Here is a 19,583-nt window from a genome sequence, read left to right as displayed (position 1 = left end):
CCAAAAAATAAGACCTAGTAAAGGAATGGGTGTTTGAGACATTGGAATTAATTGATTGAACTCATGAGAAGTGTTTTTTTACAGTACAACGTGTTTCCCTGCACACAACACGACTGAGCTGGAAATCAGGTAAGATGGCAAGAGGAACCCCGTCTTGCTCCACGCACCCCAAAATAATAAGACCTCCCCCCCCAAAAAATTTTTTATTTATATTTATATCCCGCCCTTCTCCGAAGACTCAGGGCGGCTTACACTATGTTAGCAATAGTCTTCATCCTATTTGTATATTTATATACAAAGTCAACTTATTGCCCCCAACAATCTGGGTCCTCATTTTACCTACCTTATAAAGGATGGAAGGCTGAGTCAACCTTGGGCCTGGTGGGACTTGAACTTGCAGTAATAACAGGCTGCTGCTGTTAATAACAGACTGCATAAGGCCAAGTGCTTATTTATTTATTTTTTATTGAAAAAGTTTTACAATAAAAAATTTTTTACAATTATGTCCCTCCTCCCCCCCCCCCCCCGGAGTCTTCCCAGAGCAAAATACAGGGTATAACATCTAACAAGCATACGCTAGAGTACTACAAAAACCATAACCCATGATCTCTTCTCTCCCTTTGCTCCCTTAATTCCCCTTTCCCTTTTAAACAAATACACAAATACAATACATTCCCTACAATCACTCATAAGCTATTTGATACTTTTTAGTCTGATACTTATTTTGAATATAATCAATCCATTTTCTCCATTCTACTATATATCGTTCTCGTGAATAATCTTTCAAGTACGCAGAAAGTTTTGCCATTTCTGCGCTTATTTCAGGGTTCAAAAAAATATAAGACAGGGTCTTATTTTCGGGGAAGCACGGTAGCATCCCACACTGTCTCTCCCAACCTTTCTATTCCATTTTTAAAAAAATTTAGACAACACCATATAGGTTTACCTGTAGCCAGAATGAAAGAGCAGAAATGATTTTTGACCCAAATATCCAAAGGCTTGCACTATTCGCCCCTTGTTTGCTAACACACTCACACACAAAAAAGGTTTTTAAAAATGTGCATCAGTCGCAAAAAACAACACCCAATTTGTGTATGTGTGTGTGTGTGTTTGCTTGCTTGCTTTTAATTCTCCCCTCCTTCATTGTGTTGGAATCCCATTTCCCTCAATGCTCTAATTTAAGCAGGAAATCGCATCCAAAAATCAACGTTTTTCTTCCAGTTTTCTAAAGAAATAAACTGAGATATATATATATATTATTTGTTGAAGTGAATAAAAGGATCCTTCCCCCCCACCATCCTTGGAGAATTATGTTGTTATTTATCTTTAGGAAACATCCCACCCTGTTGTGGTGAAATGGTTTCGCAATCACGTCTTCCTGCAAGCAGCCACCAAAATAGGCTGTGCAAGGCTGTGGGTTTATCCATTGCAAGCGTTCACTGGCCAGTCTTAAGGATAAGAAAATATATATATATTTTTTTTAAAAAAAAGAAAAACTTGGGGGAAGCTTGCAGCCCCTTCCTTATCTATTTTTTGTTCCCTAAAAAATTAATACAGGTAATCCTGCAAAGCTACGCATTTTAAAACATTCAAGCAGAAGGTCAAATAGATCATCTTTTGGTGGGGGCTGGTTTGAACCCTGATTTATCTGCAGAATTTTTCTGGTTTTCCACACACGTAAAAACACACACCCCACATTCTCTTGTCTTAAAATATAACCCATTTGCACCCAGTTTGAGTAGGATAACCTCTAACTGGTTCACCTGGATTGTAGTCTTCCTTCCTGTTTGTTTGTTTGTTATTTAATGGAACCCTTCAACAATGTAAGAATCTAGGGGAAATGTATAGGGAAGGGGTGTGTGTGTTTCCTATAAGCTCCTAAATGTAAAATTCATGGGTTTGAGGCAGAGAATTACACAAGGTTTTTTGCTCTACCTTTTAAAACACTTGTAATCGGTTTCAGATGTTCCAGTTTGATTTTCAAAAAAAAAAAAGGAAGCACATTTGAGCCAAATAACCGTTTGCCCAAGAAAAAAAATATATCTTTCAGCTCTACATTATTTTGAAACACAAATTGTGTCTCGGCTTTGAAACGGAGATGAGCACCGCCCTCTAGAGTCGGGAACGACTAGCACGTATGTGCGAGGGGAACCTTTACCTAGTAGTTTGGAGATCTCTCTCTCTGTGTCTCTCTCTTTCTCTCTCTCTCTCTCTCTCTCTCTCTCTCTCTCTCTCTCTCTCTCTCACTCACACACACACACACACACACAGAGGAAAATGTATAGATAGGCAAAGCAAGAAGTCCTTATAAACTCCTCCCTGTGAGAAGGGAGCAGTGAGAAAGGAAAGTTGCTTTTTCTAATAACCTGATTTTGAAAACTCGAAAGATTCGCTTTGGAGTGGAGAGGAGGAGGGGTGGGGGGGGGCATTGTACATGATCTGTTTGTAAAAAAACATCCGTTTCCCCCCCTCCTCCCCTCCCCTCCTCCTTTCACTGTTTGCCCTTCAAAGTATAAATACTGAATTTCTCGGTAAGGGGTGACATTTGTTGTTTCTGAAATTAACAGCTTACAAGAGAGCAGCGAGAGAGGGAGATGGATGTATTTTAGTGTTGAAAGCTCCCGTTCCCCCCCCCCATTCGTTTATCAGTTCAAATCTTGGGGAGAAAAAGGAATACAGAAAAAGATTTGAGGGTGGGCTATCAGCATTTTTGGCCATCCTGAAGAGATAGTTGCCCAAATGGGCTCTCTTTGACCGGAATCCCTTTCATTTCACCTCTCCTTCCCGTGAACCCAAAAATTAATCCGGGTGTCTCCTCCCTGCCTTTGTGAATAACCTACAAGAGAGATGACCTCTGCATCCATCAATCAGAACAGAACACAATAACAGAGTTGGGAAGGACCTTGTAGGTCATCTACTCCATCCCCGCCCCACCTAGCCCAAGCAGGAGACCCTACACCCGTGATGGCGAACCCATAGCACGCATGCCCCAAAGTGCCACTCGGAGCCATGTCGCCTGGCACACACGGTGTCGCCCATTCCTCTTCTGGGTTTCTGGCGTGCATGTGCGCACAATGATCAACCTGGCATTTTTGCACTGCCGGAAACTGGAAGAGCTGGTCTTGCGTTTTCCCGCGTGAGCATGCGTGCCGGCCAGCCGATCGTTGCGCGCGCATGTGTGCCAAAAACCCGGAAGAGTAGCTGGCTGAAACCGGAAGTTCAGTAGCTGAAACGGGAAGTTCGTTTTCAGGCGCGCGCATGCACCCTAGGCAACACCTCTTCCGGGTTGTGGCCCAGACGCGCGTGTGCTTCCTTTTTGACACTCGGTGCCGAAAAGATTCGCCATCATTGCCCTACCCCATTTCTGACAGACAGCTGTCCAGTCTCTTCTTGAAAGCTTCCAGTGATGAAGCTCCCACAACTTCTGAAGGCAGCTTCTGTTCCACCGGTTGAATCTTCTTAGCTTGGTTTCACCCTACCATGCTGCGATTTGCAAACCGGTGACATTTAGTATCCTACCTGAGTTCCAAGTAAGCCAGCTGTGGCTTACTCAGCAAACTAACTTTGGCCCCGATTTCAAAGGCGGCTTAGCTGGCTGGAAGCAAAGGTCACCTAAATCTGATCTAATCAGAGAATTCCACCACAACCTGCTTCTTCCTGGATGAACTCCTGCTCCCATCATCCCCCTCCATCCAGGGTGCCCATAAAGAAAGTCATACTAATCCCTGGATGGCCGTTGGATGATGGACTGTCATACAACAGAACAGAACAGAATAGAACAGAATAGAATTCTTTATTGGCCAAGTGTGATTGGACACACAAGGAATTTGTCTTGGTGCAGATGCTCGCAGTATACATGAAAGAAAAGATATGTTAATCATAAGGTACAACACTTAATGATAGTCATAGGATACAAATAAGCAATCAGGAAACAATATCAATATAAATCGTAAGGATACAAGCAACGAAGTTACAGTCATACAGTCATAAGTGGGAGGAGATGGGTGATGGGAACGATGAGAAGATTAATAGTAGTGCAGATTTAGTGAATTCTATTCTTTTCCTTTCCTTTCCTTTCCTTTCCTTTCCTTTCCTTTCCTTTCCTTCGTCTTCCTTCCTTCCTTTCTCTTCTTTCCTTCCCTCCCTCCCTCCTTCCTTCCCTCCCTCCCTCCCTCCTTCCTTCCTTCCCTCCCTCCCTCCCTCCTTCCCTCCCTCCTTCCCTCCCTCCCTCCTTCCTTCCTTCCTTCCTTCCTTCCCTCCCTCCTTCCCTCCTTCCTTCCTTCCTTCCCTCCCTCCCTCCCTCTTTCCTTCTTTCCTTCCTTCCTTCCTTCCTTCCTTCCTAATTTGTCCTTTGTATTTTATCTCACAATAAACTCTAATAAAACCTTTTTAAAGAAGAAAAATTGGAGTCGCTCAAATCACAGCATCATCAACTCGGCTTAATAACTTAATAACAACTTGGCCATTGCGCAGGCGCCAAGCACGCGAAATTAAAACCAAATGCACCTTGTTATTTCTGAGTGTGTTGTACACAGCTCTCCACTTTCCTCATTTGCGGGCAACATCATACAGAAGGTAGAAAAGGGGGTGTCATTTTTATGCCGGGGACGTGTCGAACGGATGCCGTGTTAGACAAGCTGGGGAAAAACCGTGCAAATGAGCATTTCGCCAGTTCACTCCCCTAAGTGTGACTAGAGCTATAGAGAATTTTTATTTTTATTTAAAAAAAGCACTTTCCTACAGACGGTAGGTAGCAAAAGCGTTTTCAGAAGGATGTTGTGAAACTCCAGGAAAGGAAAAAGACAACCTGTGTGTGGGGGAGTTTGTGTGTGTGCGAGCGTGTGGTGTTTTGTTTACAACTGAGGAGGAAGGAAGGATATATTTTGAAAGCACATAGACTGATTGCTTTTTGGCGTGCAATTTGTTAGGTCACCATCCTTCCCCCTCCTCTCTCTCTCCCTTTTTACAGACCAGCGGTCACCAACTGGTGGTCCGTGGACCACTGGTGGTCCACGAGAAAATTTTGGTGGTCCGCAGAAAAATTATTTGCATTTTTTTATATTGCACTAAATCAGGGGTCCTCAAACTACGGCCCCTGGGACGGATACGTGAAATGAACGTTTGTGTTGCTGCAGAGAGTCTCCCCCTTCGGGGTCTTTTTATGGGGGTCGGAGGGGGGCAGAAATTCCGACTCAGGGTCTGCTTCAGCCTCCTGGTGGGGGGCTTTGGACAAAAGCTGGAGGGAAGTGCCACTGGTGGTAAAGAGCCGGAGGGTCTCATTCCAGTGGGACTGCCTCATGGCCTGGAACTGGCTGAGCATCTCTGCCCGCTGAGCCTCCAGGGGCCTTTTGGACCTCAGGGACCACTAAATTCATAACTTTAAATCCCGCGGACCACTAATATGATCTGCCTAATGACTGGCTGGGTGGGCGTGGCTAGGTGGTCATGTGACTGGGTGGGCGGGGCCAACTCGATGTCACTCGCGTCAAGGGGTGCCTCGCTGGTCTCTACTTGCCACTCCCAGCCACTCCTCACCTCCCTGCTCAGGCTCCTTACGGCCCCAACAGGAAGCAGTTGCTGGAGCTAAGCAGCCACCATGAGAAAGAGTTGGAAAAACGCCTCAATTCAAATTGGATCTGACCGAGAAGGAGGTTCAGCAGAAGCACCTCACTGAGGACTAGGAGCATAGGCTTTCCAAGCAGAGGGAAGACCTGCGGGAGCGCAAGGCCAGGTACCGGCACCTGGAGGCTCAGTGGGCTGAGATGGTCAGCCAGTTCCAGGCCATGGTGCAGTCCCACTGGAACGAGGCCATCCGGTTCCTTGCCACCAGCGGCACTTCCCTCCAGCCTTCACCCAAAGCCCCACACCGGGAGGCCGAAGCAGACCCCAAGTCAGAATTTCTGCCCCCCTCCGACCCCCACAAAAAGACCCCAAGGGGGAGACTCTCTGCAGCAACACAACCGTTCATTGCACGTATCCATCCCAGGGGCCGTAGTTTGAGGACTCCTGATTTAGTGCAATATAAAAAAATGCAAAGAATTTTTCGGCGGACCACCAAAATTTTCTCACGGACCACCAGTTGTTCCAAAGGAATGAAAAGTTTAAAACCAAAGCATTCAACGACCTCCGTCCAAGAAGGTTGACCAACGTCAAAGCCATCGGTGCAGAATCTCTACGTTTCGGACCCTGAGCTATTGACACAGTCCGATTCCAGGATTCCAGAGGGCAGCTGGGGAAAAACCCAACCGATGCTATGCGTGACTCATTCTTTTGTGTATTTTACACCTCAGAAGGCCTTACGTTGCTGTTAACATAAAAAGGCACAATTGTGCTTCACGAAGAAGCCAGCCAGACTGTTGATAGAAAGCCAGCTTTCCAGGATATGTTTGTTTTGTTCTTCGTCAGCTTTCGAGGTTTTTTAGTTCAGAGCAAGTCAGTGGTGAAATGCTCCCGGTTCAGACCGGATCGGGCAATCCGGTAGCGATGGCAGTGGGTGGTTCAGAGAACCGGTAGCCAAAATCCCTGCCCCCACCCCCCCACTGCCCATGCCCATCCAATCGCCCGCTTCCCCGCTTGCCGCTTCTTTCTGGCTCGCTCGCTTTTCCCACCCGAATGGTAGGAATTGGTTGTAAAAAAATGCTTTTAAGAGGATATAAAAAAGGCTCTGACGATCACAGCTGAGCCGCACGATCATCAGAGCCTTTTTTTTATTTTTAAAAGCATTTTTTAACAACCGGTTCGGCTGAATAGGTTGTAAAAAAATGCTTTTAAAAGGGAAAAAAAAAAGTTCGCGCACCACAGCTGCTCACACACACCCACCTCGCGCTGTTCTACTTACCCCATGCCTCCTTTTGGTGTGCGCTGTGCACGAGTGCACCTCGCATTTGGTACGTGGTGCACACTCAGCCTGCTTGCACACACCACTCATGCCCAGCTAGCAAACCGGTAGTAAACCAATTCAGATTTCACCACTAGTGTATGTGCTCAGCTTAGTAAGCTCAAACTGCCCAAGGAGCTGCTGATCCAATTCTACAGAGGAATTATTGAGTCTGTCATTTGCACCTCTATAACTGTCTGGTTCGGTTCTGCAACCCAACAAGAAAAACACAGACTTCAGAGGATAATTAGAACTGCAGAAAAAATAATTGCTACCAACCTGCTTTCCATTGAGGACCTGTATACTGCACGAATCAAGAAGAGGGCCGTGAAAATATTTACAGACCACTCGCATCCTGGACATAAACTGTTTCAACTCCTACCCTCAATACGACACTACAGAGCACTGCACACCAGAACAACTAGACACAAGAACAGTTTTTTCCCGAAGGCCATCACTCTGCTAAACAAATAATTCCCTCAACACTGTCAAACTATTTACTGAATCTGCACTACTATTAATCTTCTCATCGTTCCCATCACCAATCTCTTTCCATTTATGACTGTATGACTATAACTTGTTGCTGGCAATCCTTATGATTTATATTGATATATTGACCATCAATTGTGTTGTAAATGTTGTAGCTTGATGAACGTATCTTTTCTTTTATGTACACTGAGAGCATATGCACCAAGACAAATTACTTGTGTGTCCAATCACACTTGGCCAATAAAATTCTATTCTATTCTATTCTATTCTATTCTATTCTTTGCTCGGGTCCTAGAGTATATTTTTAGTTGTTCACCTTAGCAGCTGGATTCCCAGCAGAGGCTAAGCTTGCTTAATGTGGACTGGGTCCAGGTTTCTTTGTAGGTTGGTGGGTTGTATGAACCCAACCTTCAAGTTAGCTGAGGATGCAAAGTATTTGACAGCTCCTAGCTGGCCTTGGTGATCTCAAGGAACTTAATTAGACTTAGTGCTGGTTAATACTTGGATGAGACTAAGTGAGACTGAAAAGCGGTATCTATCCATCCATCGTATATCTATTGCCTTTCTCAACTTTCATCTATCCATCATCTTTTTCTCATCTCTTCCATCCAGCGTTTATCTATTGTCTCCTTTTCATCCTTTTCATCATCTATTGTCTTTTTCTCATCTTTCATCCATCCGTCATCTTTTTCTCATCACTTCCTTCCATCCATCCATCCATCTACCATATCTCTATCGTCTCTTTCTCATCTTTTTCATTATCTATTTTTCTCATCTTTCATCTATCTACCCATCTGTCATCTCTTTTTCTCATCCCATCCATCCATCCATTCATTTCATCTGTCTATTTGCCAGAGAACTTGTTGTTGTTGTTGTTAGTTGCAAAGTCGTGTCTGACCCATCGCGACCTCATGGACAATGTTCCTCCAGACCTTCCTGTCCTCTGCCATCCTCTGGAGTCCATTTAAGGTCACACCAACTGCTTCAGGGACTCCATCCAGCCACCTCCTTCTCTGCCGTCCCCTTCTTCTTTTGCCTTCCATCGTTCCCAGCATTCAACTCTTCTCCAGTGAGTCCTTCCTTATTATTAGATGGCCAAAGTATTTGAGTTTCCTCTTCAGGATCTGGCCTTCTAAAGAGCAGTCAGGGTTGATCTCCTCTAGGACTGATCGGTTGGATGGCCTTGCTGTCCAAGGGACTCGCAGGAGTCTTCTCCAGCACCAGAGTTCAAAGGCCTCCATTCTTTGGCGCTCAGCCTTCCTTATGGTCCAGCTTTTCCAGCCATACATTGCAACTGGGAAAACCATCGCCTGGACTATACACACTTTTGTTAGCAGGATGATGTCTCTGCTTTTTAGTATGCTTTAAAGAACTATACAAACTTGTCCAAGTTCTACTCAAGACAGAGCTTATCTTGTTTACAGCAGATGGCAGACTTGAGCTGATCTGGCTAATCTTCAACAAGCTACGATTCCATCTTCCTTAACTGCTCAGAGAGGAGACTTCCTAAGACATCCCCAGTGCTAAACTGGGAAAGCCACCATTGTTAAACTCCTTTTGCAGCAAGACCAAGAAAATCACACGGATGCATCCATGAATATCATGAGGAGCCACCCCTGACTTAAGAAAGTCTGACTGTCCCTTGTGGGCTTCCTTTCATTTTGGAGGCTTGGTGAAATGTACCAAAATGGCGTTTTTATTGGCTTTATAATTTCCCCACCTTCTTTCCCCTATTGGCCATTAAGAGAGCATTCGAGGAAGACTGCGCTCTAAAAGGAAACACGCCAGCCATTAGAAATGGAGTAACCACCACTGAGAAGCTGGCCTTGTCCAACTCAAAAAACCTGGCTTCAGAAGAAGCTCCGAAGTCTTCTCCAAAAATGGAATGGAAAACGAAGCTCCTGAGAAACAGCGTTCAATAGCTTTAAGGCTGATTGGCCAGAGCCAACTTCGAGCTAAAAATGGGGGAAATCCTGGGAAAAAAAACCTTTGAAGTGCATCCAAAAAGCTATTGCCAGTGGAGTGCCTGTACTGTGGCCCGTACCGTGACTTGGATGATGAGGAGGTTGGGGAGGAACTTGGACCAGTTCTGGAGTTTGCGGAAGGCTCTGATGGATGCTCTGCATCGGACGCAGAAATAGAGCCAGAGCCGTCCAACATTTCCCAGCCACCGGAGAGGCAGCTGCCTTTGGAGGCTGAGATGAGTGAGGAGGAAGAACAGCTGGGGCCTGTTCCAGATGTGCGTATGCGCAGAGCAGTTAGGAGAGGAGAACAATGGAAAACAAGGAGTCAAAGCACTGTGGACCCTGAATGTGTGGACCCTGTGTGGACCCTGAATGGCCCCTCCCTGGCTGGGGAATAAATAGAAGGAAAGGGGAGGGGTTGTTGTAGGAGACAACCGTTCGGTATTTCTGAAGATTTTGCTCATTGTGTTTCGTGAATCAAAAACTGCTTGCCAGAACTTAATTTGCAGCTTTGCAGCTGGGAGCTCACGGCCTGACAATTATCGCAAGAAACTGATAAGGTCTGTTGCTGCATTTAACTCCTTGCAGGACTCTTGCCTGGACTTTTCAGGTGGGTGAATGCCATTAATTCACAAGAGGTAAATAAAGAGAGGGGGGCGGGTTGGTGACAAGGAGTCTGTTTCTTGCTCCTGCTAAGGCTGGGTCAGAACAGCCTGTTTGGTTTTTCATGAAATGTCTTTAGTAAAGTTCTACATTATTGAGAATAAGGTTTCAGGTGGGTTGTGTTTTTTTTTCCTCTGGTGTTCCTGCCGGTTACCTGGACTTGAACAGGAATAAAAAAAGAAGTGAAAACTTATCTATTGGAAGAGGAGACCCCTTAGGCCTGTTCTCCAATAGGGAGAAAGGTCAGACGTGAAGTCACAGATAAAGCTCCTCTTTCTTCTCCTCTTTAGAGCGGCAGAGAATAAATTATACCGGGGCTTATCTTTTTGTTAAAGGTTGCTATGTCACAATCACAGGCTTTAAGCTAAGAACAAAACAAACTCGGGTGCAGCACCATTAAAAAAAAAAAAAGTTGACTCGGTTGAAGAAACGATAAGAGCTTTTCACCACCGGCTGTACCGAGGGGAGCCTCGACGTACGACCGCAACCGAGCCCAACAGTTCGGCTGCTAAGTGAGACGTTTGTTAAGGGATGTTTTGCCCCATTTTGCGAGCTTCCTGGCTTTGGTTGTTAAGCAAATCGCTGCAGTGGTCACGCCAGCGACACGGCTGTTAAGGGAATCTGGCTTCCCCATTGACTTTAGTTGCCAAGAATTTGAATTTGGATCGTGTGGCCATGGGGGGATCAGAGGTGAGTTTCAAAGATTTTTACCACCAATTCGCCATGCGAGCACAAACTCGCGCATGCTCACAGTCCAGTGGCGGGTTTCAAAATGTTTTACTACTGGTTCTATGGCTGTGGCTTGATGGGCATGGCATGGCTTGGTGGGCCTGACCATGGCAGGAGAAGGATACTGTAAAATCCCCATTCCCTCCCCACTCCAGTTGAAGGTTACTGCAAAATCTCCATTTCCTCCCCACTCCAGTTGAAGGTTACTGCAAAATCTCCATTCCCTCCCCACTCCAGGGGAAAGTTACTGCAAAATCCCCATTTCCTCCCGATCAGCTGGGATTCGGGAGGCAGAGACTAGATGGGGGCGGGGCCAGTCAGAAATTTTACTGCCGGTTCTGTGGGCGTGGCTTAGTGGGCGTGGCATGGCTTGGTGGGCGTGGCAGGGGAAGGATACTATAAAATCTCCATTCCCTCCCCACTCCAGGGAAAGGTTACTGCAAAATCCCCATTTCCTCCCGATCAGCTGAGACTCGAGAGGCAGAGAATAGATGGGGGCGGGGCCAGTCAGAATTTTTACTACCGGTTCTGTGGGCGTGGCTTAGTGGGCGTGGCATGGCTTGGTGGGCGTGGCAGGGGAAGGATACTGTAAAATCTCCATTCCCTCCCCACTCCAGGGAAAGGTTACTGCAAAATCCCCATTTCCTCCCGATCAGCTGCGACTTGGGAGGCAGAGAATAGATGGGGGTGGGGCCCCATCCGTGATCTCCATTACCGGTTCTCCCAAACCGGTATGAGCCAACTGAATACCGCCACTGCTGCAACAGTCATATGTGTGGGAAACGGACGTATCACAGCTTTCAGTGCTGTTGTAACTTCGAAAGGTCGCTAAGCAAACTGTTGTATAAGTCGAGGAATACCTGAGTTTTCTTCCAGTTTAAACAGCTCCTAGAAGTGGCCGGGTCATAGATGGCTCATTCCAGTTGGGGTGTCCCACCTTGGCAACTTCCAGATTTGTGGAGTTCAGCTCCCAGAATTACCCAGCCAGCATTTTACACCTGCGAGTCTTAAAGTTGCCAAGGTTGGACACCCTTGGGAAGAAGGGGAAGGAAGGACGAGGAGGAAGAGGAGAAGAAGAGGGGGAGGAGGAGGAAGAAAAGAGGAGGAGGAAGAAAAGAGGAGGAGGAAGAGGCGAAGAAGAGGGGAGGTGGAGGAGGAAGAAGAAGTGGAAGAGGATGAAGAGGAGGAGGAGAAGAGGGGAGAGGGAGGAGGAAGAAGAGGTGGTGGAGGAGGAGGAAGAGTGGAGGAGGAGGAAGAGGAGAAGAAGAAGAGGAGGAGGGGGATGAGCAGGAAGAAGAGAAGGAGAAGAAGAAGAAAAAGAAGAGAAGGTGGTGGAGAAGGAAGAAGAGGAGGAAAAGGAGAATTATGATTATTATTATTGTTGTTGTTGTTGTTGTTGTTGTTGTTGTTATTATTATTATTATTATTATTATTATTATTTTAATTATTATTATTATTATTATTATTATTATTATTATTATTATACAGAGCAATCTTCTCATCCCTCGGTGCCTTTTCCACACCTTTTCCTTTTCCGCTGTCCTTTTCAACAAAAAGAAAAAAGAAAAGAATTTCACACTTGCTTCCTCCGAACTGGAAAATCCAGATTTTTGCAATATTGGCAGGTTTTCAAAGTCTGAGGCCTCTTGGTAGAAGATAGAGAGGATAAGAGCTCAAGGTTAAATTCCAAGAGGCCTATTAAAATAACAGCAATGAAATATTACTGATGGCAGTTGGCATATTTTTTTTATTTAAGTAAGACTGTCTGTGGAGGAGTTCTTGATTTGCAAGTGTGCATTTCTCCGAGAATACTGTTTCTTGATCGTGGCACAATCATATATGGGAACTTTTTTTTTTTTTAAGTATCATCTAAAAATCTGTTGCTTCCCTCCCCTTACCCTACACAACTTTACATTTATCTTTAAAGGATCTGCCTTAACAATAAGGTAAATGTTTAACTGAATAAGAATTAGAGTACATTTTCCCCTTCGCACACATTATATATTGCAGTTTGAGTGCTTCGGTGCTTTTAACCTATTTTTATTTATTCAATCGATAAGCTTAAAAATTTAGGAATCCGTGTCTGACTTAATTCGGATTCCCGTATGGTTTAACATGCAAGTTAACTATGTTTTTATTTTATAAACTGCATTCAGTTTTGGTCGCCACGTTGTAAAAAAGATGTGCAGAGTCTAGAAAGAGTGCAGAGAAGAGCAACAAAGAGGATTAGGGGCAGTGGTGGGATTCAAGTAATTTAACAATTGGTTCTCTGCCCTAATGATTTCTTCCAACAACCAGTTTGCCAAACTGCTCAGAAAGTTAACAACTGGTTCTTCCGAAGTGGTGCAAACTGGCTGAATCCCACCGCTGATTAGGGGACTGGAGGCTCAAATATATGAAGAATGGTTGCAGGAACTAGGCATGTGAAGAGAAGGACCAAGGGAGACATGATAGCAGTGTTCCAATATTTGAGGGGCCGCCACAAAGAAGAGGGGGGGGTCAATCTCTTCTCCAGAGCACCTGAAGGCAGGACAAGAAGCAATGGATGGAAACTAATCAAGGAGAGAAGCAACTCAGAACTAAAGAGAAATTTCCTGACGGAACAATTAATCAGTGGAAGAACTTGCCTCCAGAAGTTGTGAATGCTCCAACACTGGAAGTTTTTAAGAAGAGGTTGGATAACCATTTGTCTGAAGTGGTGTAGGGTTTCTTGCCTAAGCAGTGGGTTGGACTAGAAGACCTCCAAGGTCCCTTCCCACTCTGTTATTCTGTATCTATTGTTTGTTTATTGAGTTACATACTTAAAAAAAAACAACGCTAAAGAGCTCTAAAAAACACACACACAGCCTTACAGGCATGAAATCTGAGACACAAAATGTGCCCACACACACACACACACAATTCTCAATTCACAATTCTCAGACCTTTAAAAAACCTGAATGCCAAGACAATTTGTTTACCCCTGCTAGGCCAGATTTTGCTGTGTTACGAGGTTTTCATTTTATTATTATTATTATTTTTTGATCAAGTGACTTTGCTGTCCCACAGAAATCCCGCTTTTGTAGGTCACCTCTTCCGCCCCCCCCCCCCCCCGTGGCTGTTCCGCCTGGAAATGCTTCGAACAATTTAAGTGTGTAAAAATGTAAGTGGGGAACAGGCGGTACCTGTTAAATATAACTCATCCTCCTTCAACAGAAGCTATCGCATGGCTGAGATTCTCCATGATGAAATCAGCAATCCTGACGGGATGGGATCGTGTTTCCCCAAAAATAAGACCCTGTCTTATATTTTTTTGAACCCTGAAATAAGCACTTGGCCTTATTTTGGGGGAGGTCTTATTATTTTGGGGGGTGTGGAGCAAGACGGGGCTCCTCTTGCCGTCTTACCTGATTTCCAGCTCTGTCTCCCTAACCCTAACCAGAGGAAATGGCAGAGGAAATGCGTTTAAATATTTTCGGGGAGGGCTTATTTTAGGGGGAAGGCTTATTATCAGGGGAGGGCTTATTTCTGGGTCAACACAGTACCTGTAACGCAATTAATGTTCAACGTAACATTAATAAAAGGATCATTTCAAGCTAAATACCTAGAGTTGTTTTTACAATATAGAAGAGAAGTTTGTATATTTTCTTTAACCGATTGCCAATATCTTAACCTTGTGATGATTTATAATTTTTTTTTAAAAAAAAGAGAGAGAAGAAAAGAAAAATGCCCCTCGTAATAATATAAATAAGCGTACAATTTCTGATGCTTTCTGCTCCAACAGATTTCTACTTCCTATTGGTGTGAACTTTTAAAAAAATGTATCTGTATATATGCTTCACAAAGAAAAAACACGCACCTAATCCTTAGACTTCATCATCAGAAAAAGCGATTTAAAGATCAATTCGGACCCCATTCGGTTTTCTTTTTCGCTTCCTTTCAGTCACACCCGATTCTACTTGCAATTTATGCACCTAAAAATACATGCTGTAAAATTCACGGACTGCAGACTGGTTGTCATGACAAACCGTAATCAATAAATCTCACAGCGGTGGCATCAGCTTGTATCTTCAAGTCAAGTCCCCATTTTAGCTTTTTTTTTTTTTTGCACCACTCTCCACAGCTGCAAATGAAACCACAGTTGTAATGACTGCAAGACTTACTGGCCGCCTTACCTCTATAAAACCCCAACACACACAATATACAAACAACTGCATGTCCACGCACAAATATTTCTCTCTTGCGGATTGCAAGGATCAAAAGAATATCCCGTTGTCTCTCATCATCGCACAGCTCTAAAGTGGAGGAGAATGGCTAGATTTTATTTTATTTTATTATTTTATTTATTTTGTCACAACATCGTACAAAAAGATTATATAGTATATAAACATATATATGAGTAAATATTAGGAGGTATAAGTATATATACATATATATATATATGTAGGTCTTGGTTATTCAGGTTTTCTCCCGCGTAAAATTGGAAGTGTCTTGGCGACGTTTCGATGAAGTCTCATCCGTCATCTTCAGGCTTCAGCTTCGTGCTTCTGGGAGCAAAGAAGCACAAAGCTGAAGCCTGAAGATGACGAATGAGACTTCGTCGAAACGTCGCCAAGACACTTCCAATTTTACGCGGGAGAAAACCCGAATAACCAAAGACCTACATACAAACACCCACGAAAACCTCAGAAAATATATATATATATATATCAATTGTGTTGTAAATGTTGTACCTTTTTTTTTTTTTTTTACATTTATACCCCGCCCTTCTCCGAAGACTCAGGGCGGCTTACAGTGTATAAGGCAATAGTCTCATTCTATTTGTATATATTTTTACAAAGTCAACTTATTGCCCCCCCAACAATCTGGGTCCTCATTTTACCTACCTTATAAAGGATGGAAGGCTGAGTCAACCTTGGGCCGGGCTCGAACCTGCAGTAATTGCAGGCTACTGTGTTCTTAATAAGCCTTAATAACAGGCTTTACCAGCGTGAGCTAAACCGGCCCTGATGAACGTATCTTTTCTTTTATGTACACTGAGAGCATATGCACCAAGACAAATTCCTTGTGTGTCCAATCACACTTGGCCAATAAAAATTCTATTCTTTTCTTCTTCATATATATATATATGAAGAAGAAAAGAAAAACAATAGGACAGGAACGGTAGGCACGTTTGTACGCTTATGCACGCCCCTTATGGTCCTTTTAGGAATGGGGTGAGGTCAATAGTAGAAAGTTTTTTGGTTAAAGCCTTTAGGATTATGGGAAGATTTGCAAGAAAAAGTAGGGGAAGCCCATTTAATTTGAAACAAAACATGGGGGGAGGGAACCAAACTCATTTTGGAGGGGTGAAATCATTCTGCTCTAAGAACATCAAAGCTTGTTTCCGTTTAATGTAAACAAGCGGAGGAGAGCGTATAATTGACTGCCCCCCCCAAAGGGAATAAAACACGTGCAATAAAAATTTCCAACCCATTGGAAGATACGTTTGAAAGGGAGATAGGGGCCTGGGTAGAAATTTTGGAAACTAGGCAGTGGAAGAGGGTAGAGGTGGGAGAAATACCTAGATTGAATAGCCAAGAAGCAGACGCAAGCAAGTCCAAAAAATAAATAAATAAAAGCATAGCAATTAAAGTATTGAAGCGGGCAAGAGACAATGGATAGATAATTTCTCTTTCTTCTGGTTGTTCTGATTTGCTTTCTCTTTTCTCTCTCTCTTCTTTTCTTTTTTTTAGGTAGGTGACAGGACTAGAAGTTAGGAAGGATGGAAAGAAAACTTTTTTAGACGAGCTTAAAACTCATCTATTCATCTGCGCAGGACTGGACTAGATTTTAAATTTAAATTGGTTTTAATGGGTTTTATTATGTATATTGCCATTTTTAATTATTTGGCTATTTGGAATAAGTTTTTTAATTGATGTTTTATTTTGTATTTATATGTACTTTTTTATCTGCCTGTGAACCGCCCTGAGTCCCTAGGGAGATAGGGCGGTATAAAAATACGAAATAATAAATAAATAAAATAATAAATAAAATAAAATTTTAGTAAAGGGTGACATGATTAAAAGTGAGGACAAGCGATAGAAATAAATGATAGAGAAGGAGGAATATTAGCGTATACACTTTTATATGGTAAAAGCAATAACGAGCAAATATGGAATAATTGAATAATGACAGATTGCAACTTAATGTAACTGTGTATCGTTATTAGAAATACGTAAGTTGATTGAATGTAATAATGATGATTAATTTTACTAGTTTTATTTGTATTACACTGTGTAGATATTGAGTTTTATTTTCTACTAAGAAAAATGTATAAATAAAATATATTTTTTAAAAAAAATTCAGGCATTTGGCAACGGACTCATATTTGTGACGGTCACAATGTCCCCCGGGGTCACGGAATCCCCTTTTGCGACCTTCCGACAAGCCAAGTTATTGAGGAAGCCAGATTCACTTAACGTTACTCACTTAAGAACCGCAGCGGTTCACTTTACAACGGTGGCAAGGAAGATCGTAAAACGGGGGCACAGTGCGCTGAACCTTAGCTGTCTCGCTTAGCCCCCACAGAAATGTAGGGCTCTATTGCAGGGTCGTAACGATGAGGACCAATAAGGTTTTCGATGGATTCCTCTAAGTGGCTAACTGGCTGCAATAAACAACTTTGATTATTTTTTTTTTCCTAAAAAAAAAATTGTATGGGATTTATGCGAGGAGGGGGGGGGGAAACGATACCGTTTTGCAGCCTTCCAAAGCAGTGACGACGATTTGGCAACCTCTCTGCAATCTGTCTGGCTTGTCCTCGGGTTATTTATCTCCCTGGTCAGTTGGCAACCTTAGCTTCCCTACCCCCTGCCTGCCTGCCAGGTATTTAATCAAGCTCTAGGAAAAAGCTCTTGAGGTGTCAGTTTTCCCCCCCTTTCCATTATCATCGCCTTGACAACATGAAGTTGCAGACAAACACTAAAAAACCCTGCTGTAGCCACCTGGAATTGGATGTCATAATAACTGTTTTTTTCCGACTGTGTGTGTCAAAAAGCTCTCCAGCAAAGGACAAGGAGGGGTTTAATTACAGAGCCGGGTTGAGATTGTGATTATGGTACGGTCGGTCCGCCACCCCCTCATTGGCACGCAAGCACAACTCGGTGTCAGAATCCAGTGGCCTATCTGATCAAGGGAGGTCCTTTCCATGCACAAAGACCGAGGAGTTCCAAGATAAGCAAGATTTACAGATTTATTATTTTATTTATTTATTATTTAAATTTGTATACCGCCCTTCTCCCGAAGGACTCAGGGCGGTTCACAGCCAGGTAAAAAATACACAATACACAATAAATACAATTAAAATAAAATACAGATGGTTGGGTTCCTCCAGCAAGAGCTTGAATTTGGAGAGAATATCTTGAGTTCTCTTAAGGGATCCTTAAGGGGAAGAAATGGAGGTAGTGACAGATTTTATTTTCCTGGGCTCCAAGATCACCGCAGATGGGGACTGCAGCCAAGACATTAAAAGACGCTTGCTCCTGGGGAGGAAAGCTATGGCAAATCTAGACATCTGTTCTGTCCTCCTTTGCCTCTGTCCGAGTGATGGCTTAATTAGCCGGCACTATCAGCTCTGGCAGCAAAATAGCGAGCATCTGCCAAGTGTCTCTGTTATCTCTCTTGATGCTGATGAGTCACCCAGGAACAAACTTCAGCTCTTAGTTAATCAGTTGATTTGCCTGCTACGAAGAGGCACAGCAGCTCTTGCTGCTTTTATATCCTGTGGGGTGTGGCTCCATGACTCAGCACTTCCTAGGCCTGCCCCACCCCTGCTTCTGCTGTTCCCGCCTCTCCTGCCTACGAAACCTCGGGTCCAACCAAGCCTGATTGCCATCAGCTGGGTCTGAAGGCGTGGCCGGGGGGGGAAAGAGTCAGGGGATGGAGGCCTCATTATCTCTTCCACCTAGCCTGCCTCTGGCTCCTGGAGCTGAGCCAGGGAAGCCAGTGCTCCTGAGGTAAGTCCCGACGGCCCTTCCTCCTCACTTTCCAAGTCACTTTCTGGCAGGAGGCCCGGCTCGGGGGGCGCAGACACAACAACAGTGTACTAAAAAGCAGAGACCTCACCTTGCCAACAAAAGTGCGTATAGTCCAGACAATGGTTTTCCCAAGTACAATGTATGGCTGTGAAAGTTGGACCATAAGGAAGGCTGAGCACCAAAGAATTGCCTCTGGTGTTAGAGAAGACTCCTGCGAGTCCCTTGGACTGCAAGGAGATCCAACCGGTCAGTCCTAGAGGAGATCAACCCTGACTGCTCCTTAGAAGGCCAGGTCCTGAAGAGGAAACTCAAATACTTTGGCCACCTAACGAGAAGGAAGGACTCCCTGGAGAAGAGCCTCATGCTGGGAACGATGGAGGGCAAAAGAAGACGGGGACGGCAGAGAACGAGGTGGCTGGATGGAGTCACTGAAGCAGTTGGTGTGAGCTTCAATGGACTCCAGAGGATGGTAGAGGACAGGGAGGCCTGGAGGAATGTTGTCCATGGGGTCGTGATGGGTCAGACACAACTTCGCAACTAACAACAACAATCTTAAGTCCCCAAATACAATCGAGGTTTCCTCTCTATTTGAGGAAATGCTTAGTAGATGCTTCTGCTAAATTAGTAATGCTTTATATTGTACTGGTTAAGATGACAATTTGAAGACTGAATCCACTTTGGGCAACCAGGATACCAAAATGGTGTTGAGACTCTTAGAAAGAGTGCAGAGAAGAACGGCAAAATATTATCAGGGGACTGGAGGTTACATTGTATGATGAATAACTAAATAGCAGGGAGAAGAGAAGAGAAGAGAAGAGAAGAGAAGAGAAGAGAAGAGAAGAGAAGAGAAGAGAAGAGAAGAGA

General features: G+C 44.1%; 1 long non-coding RNA gene across 8 annotated transcripts in view; it reads left to right on the top strand.

Annotated features, from left to right (window-relative positions):
* Positions 1-17,090, top strand: part of LOC131185412 (uncharacterized) — a 27,201-nt gene extending 10,111 nt beyond the window's left edge. For 3 of the 8 annotated variants that reach the window (XR_009152126.1, XR_009152127.1, XR_009152131.1), the window contains 2 exons: positions 85-129; positions 8,791-15,180. This is a non-coding gene — a long non-coding RNA (uncharacterized LOC131185412). Of the gene's footprint in view, positions 1-84; positions 130-4,969; positions 5,078-8,790; positions 15,181-16,436 lie in introns of those variants that run through there. The other 5 variants (XR_009152128.1, XR_009152133.1, XR_009152130.1 and 2 more) reach the window with 4 other exon arrangements.
* Positions 17,091-19,583: the final 2,493 nt, after the last annotated feature.

This window comes from Ahaetulla prasina, chromosome 14 (genome assembly GCF_028640845.1).
Source record: "Ahaetulla prasina isolate Xishuangbanna chromosome 14, ASM2864084v1, whole genome shotgun sequence".
Taxonomy (NCBI): domain Eukaryota; kingdom Metazoa; phylum Chordata; class Lepidosauria; order Squamata; family Colubridae; genus Ahaetulla; species Ahaetulla prasina.
This window is presented reverse-complemented; position numbering and strand designations above follow the sequence as displayed.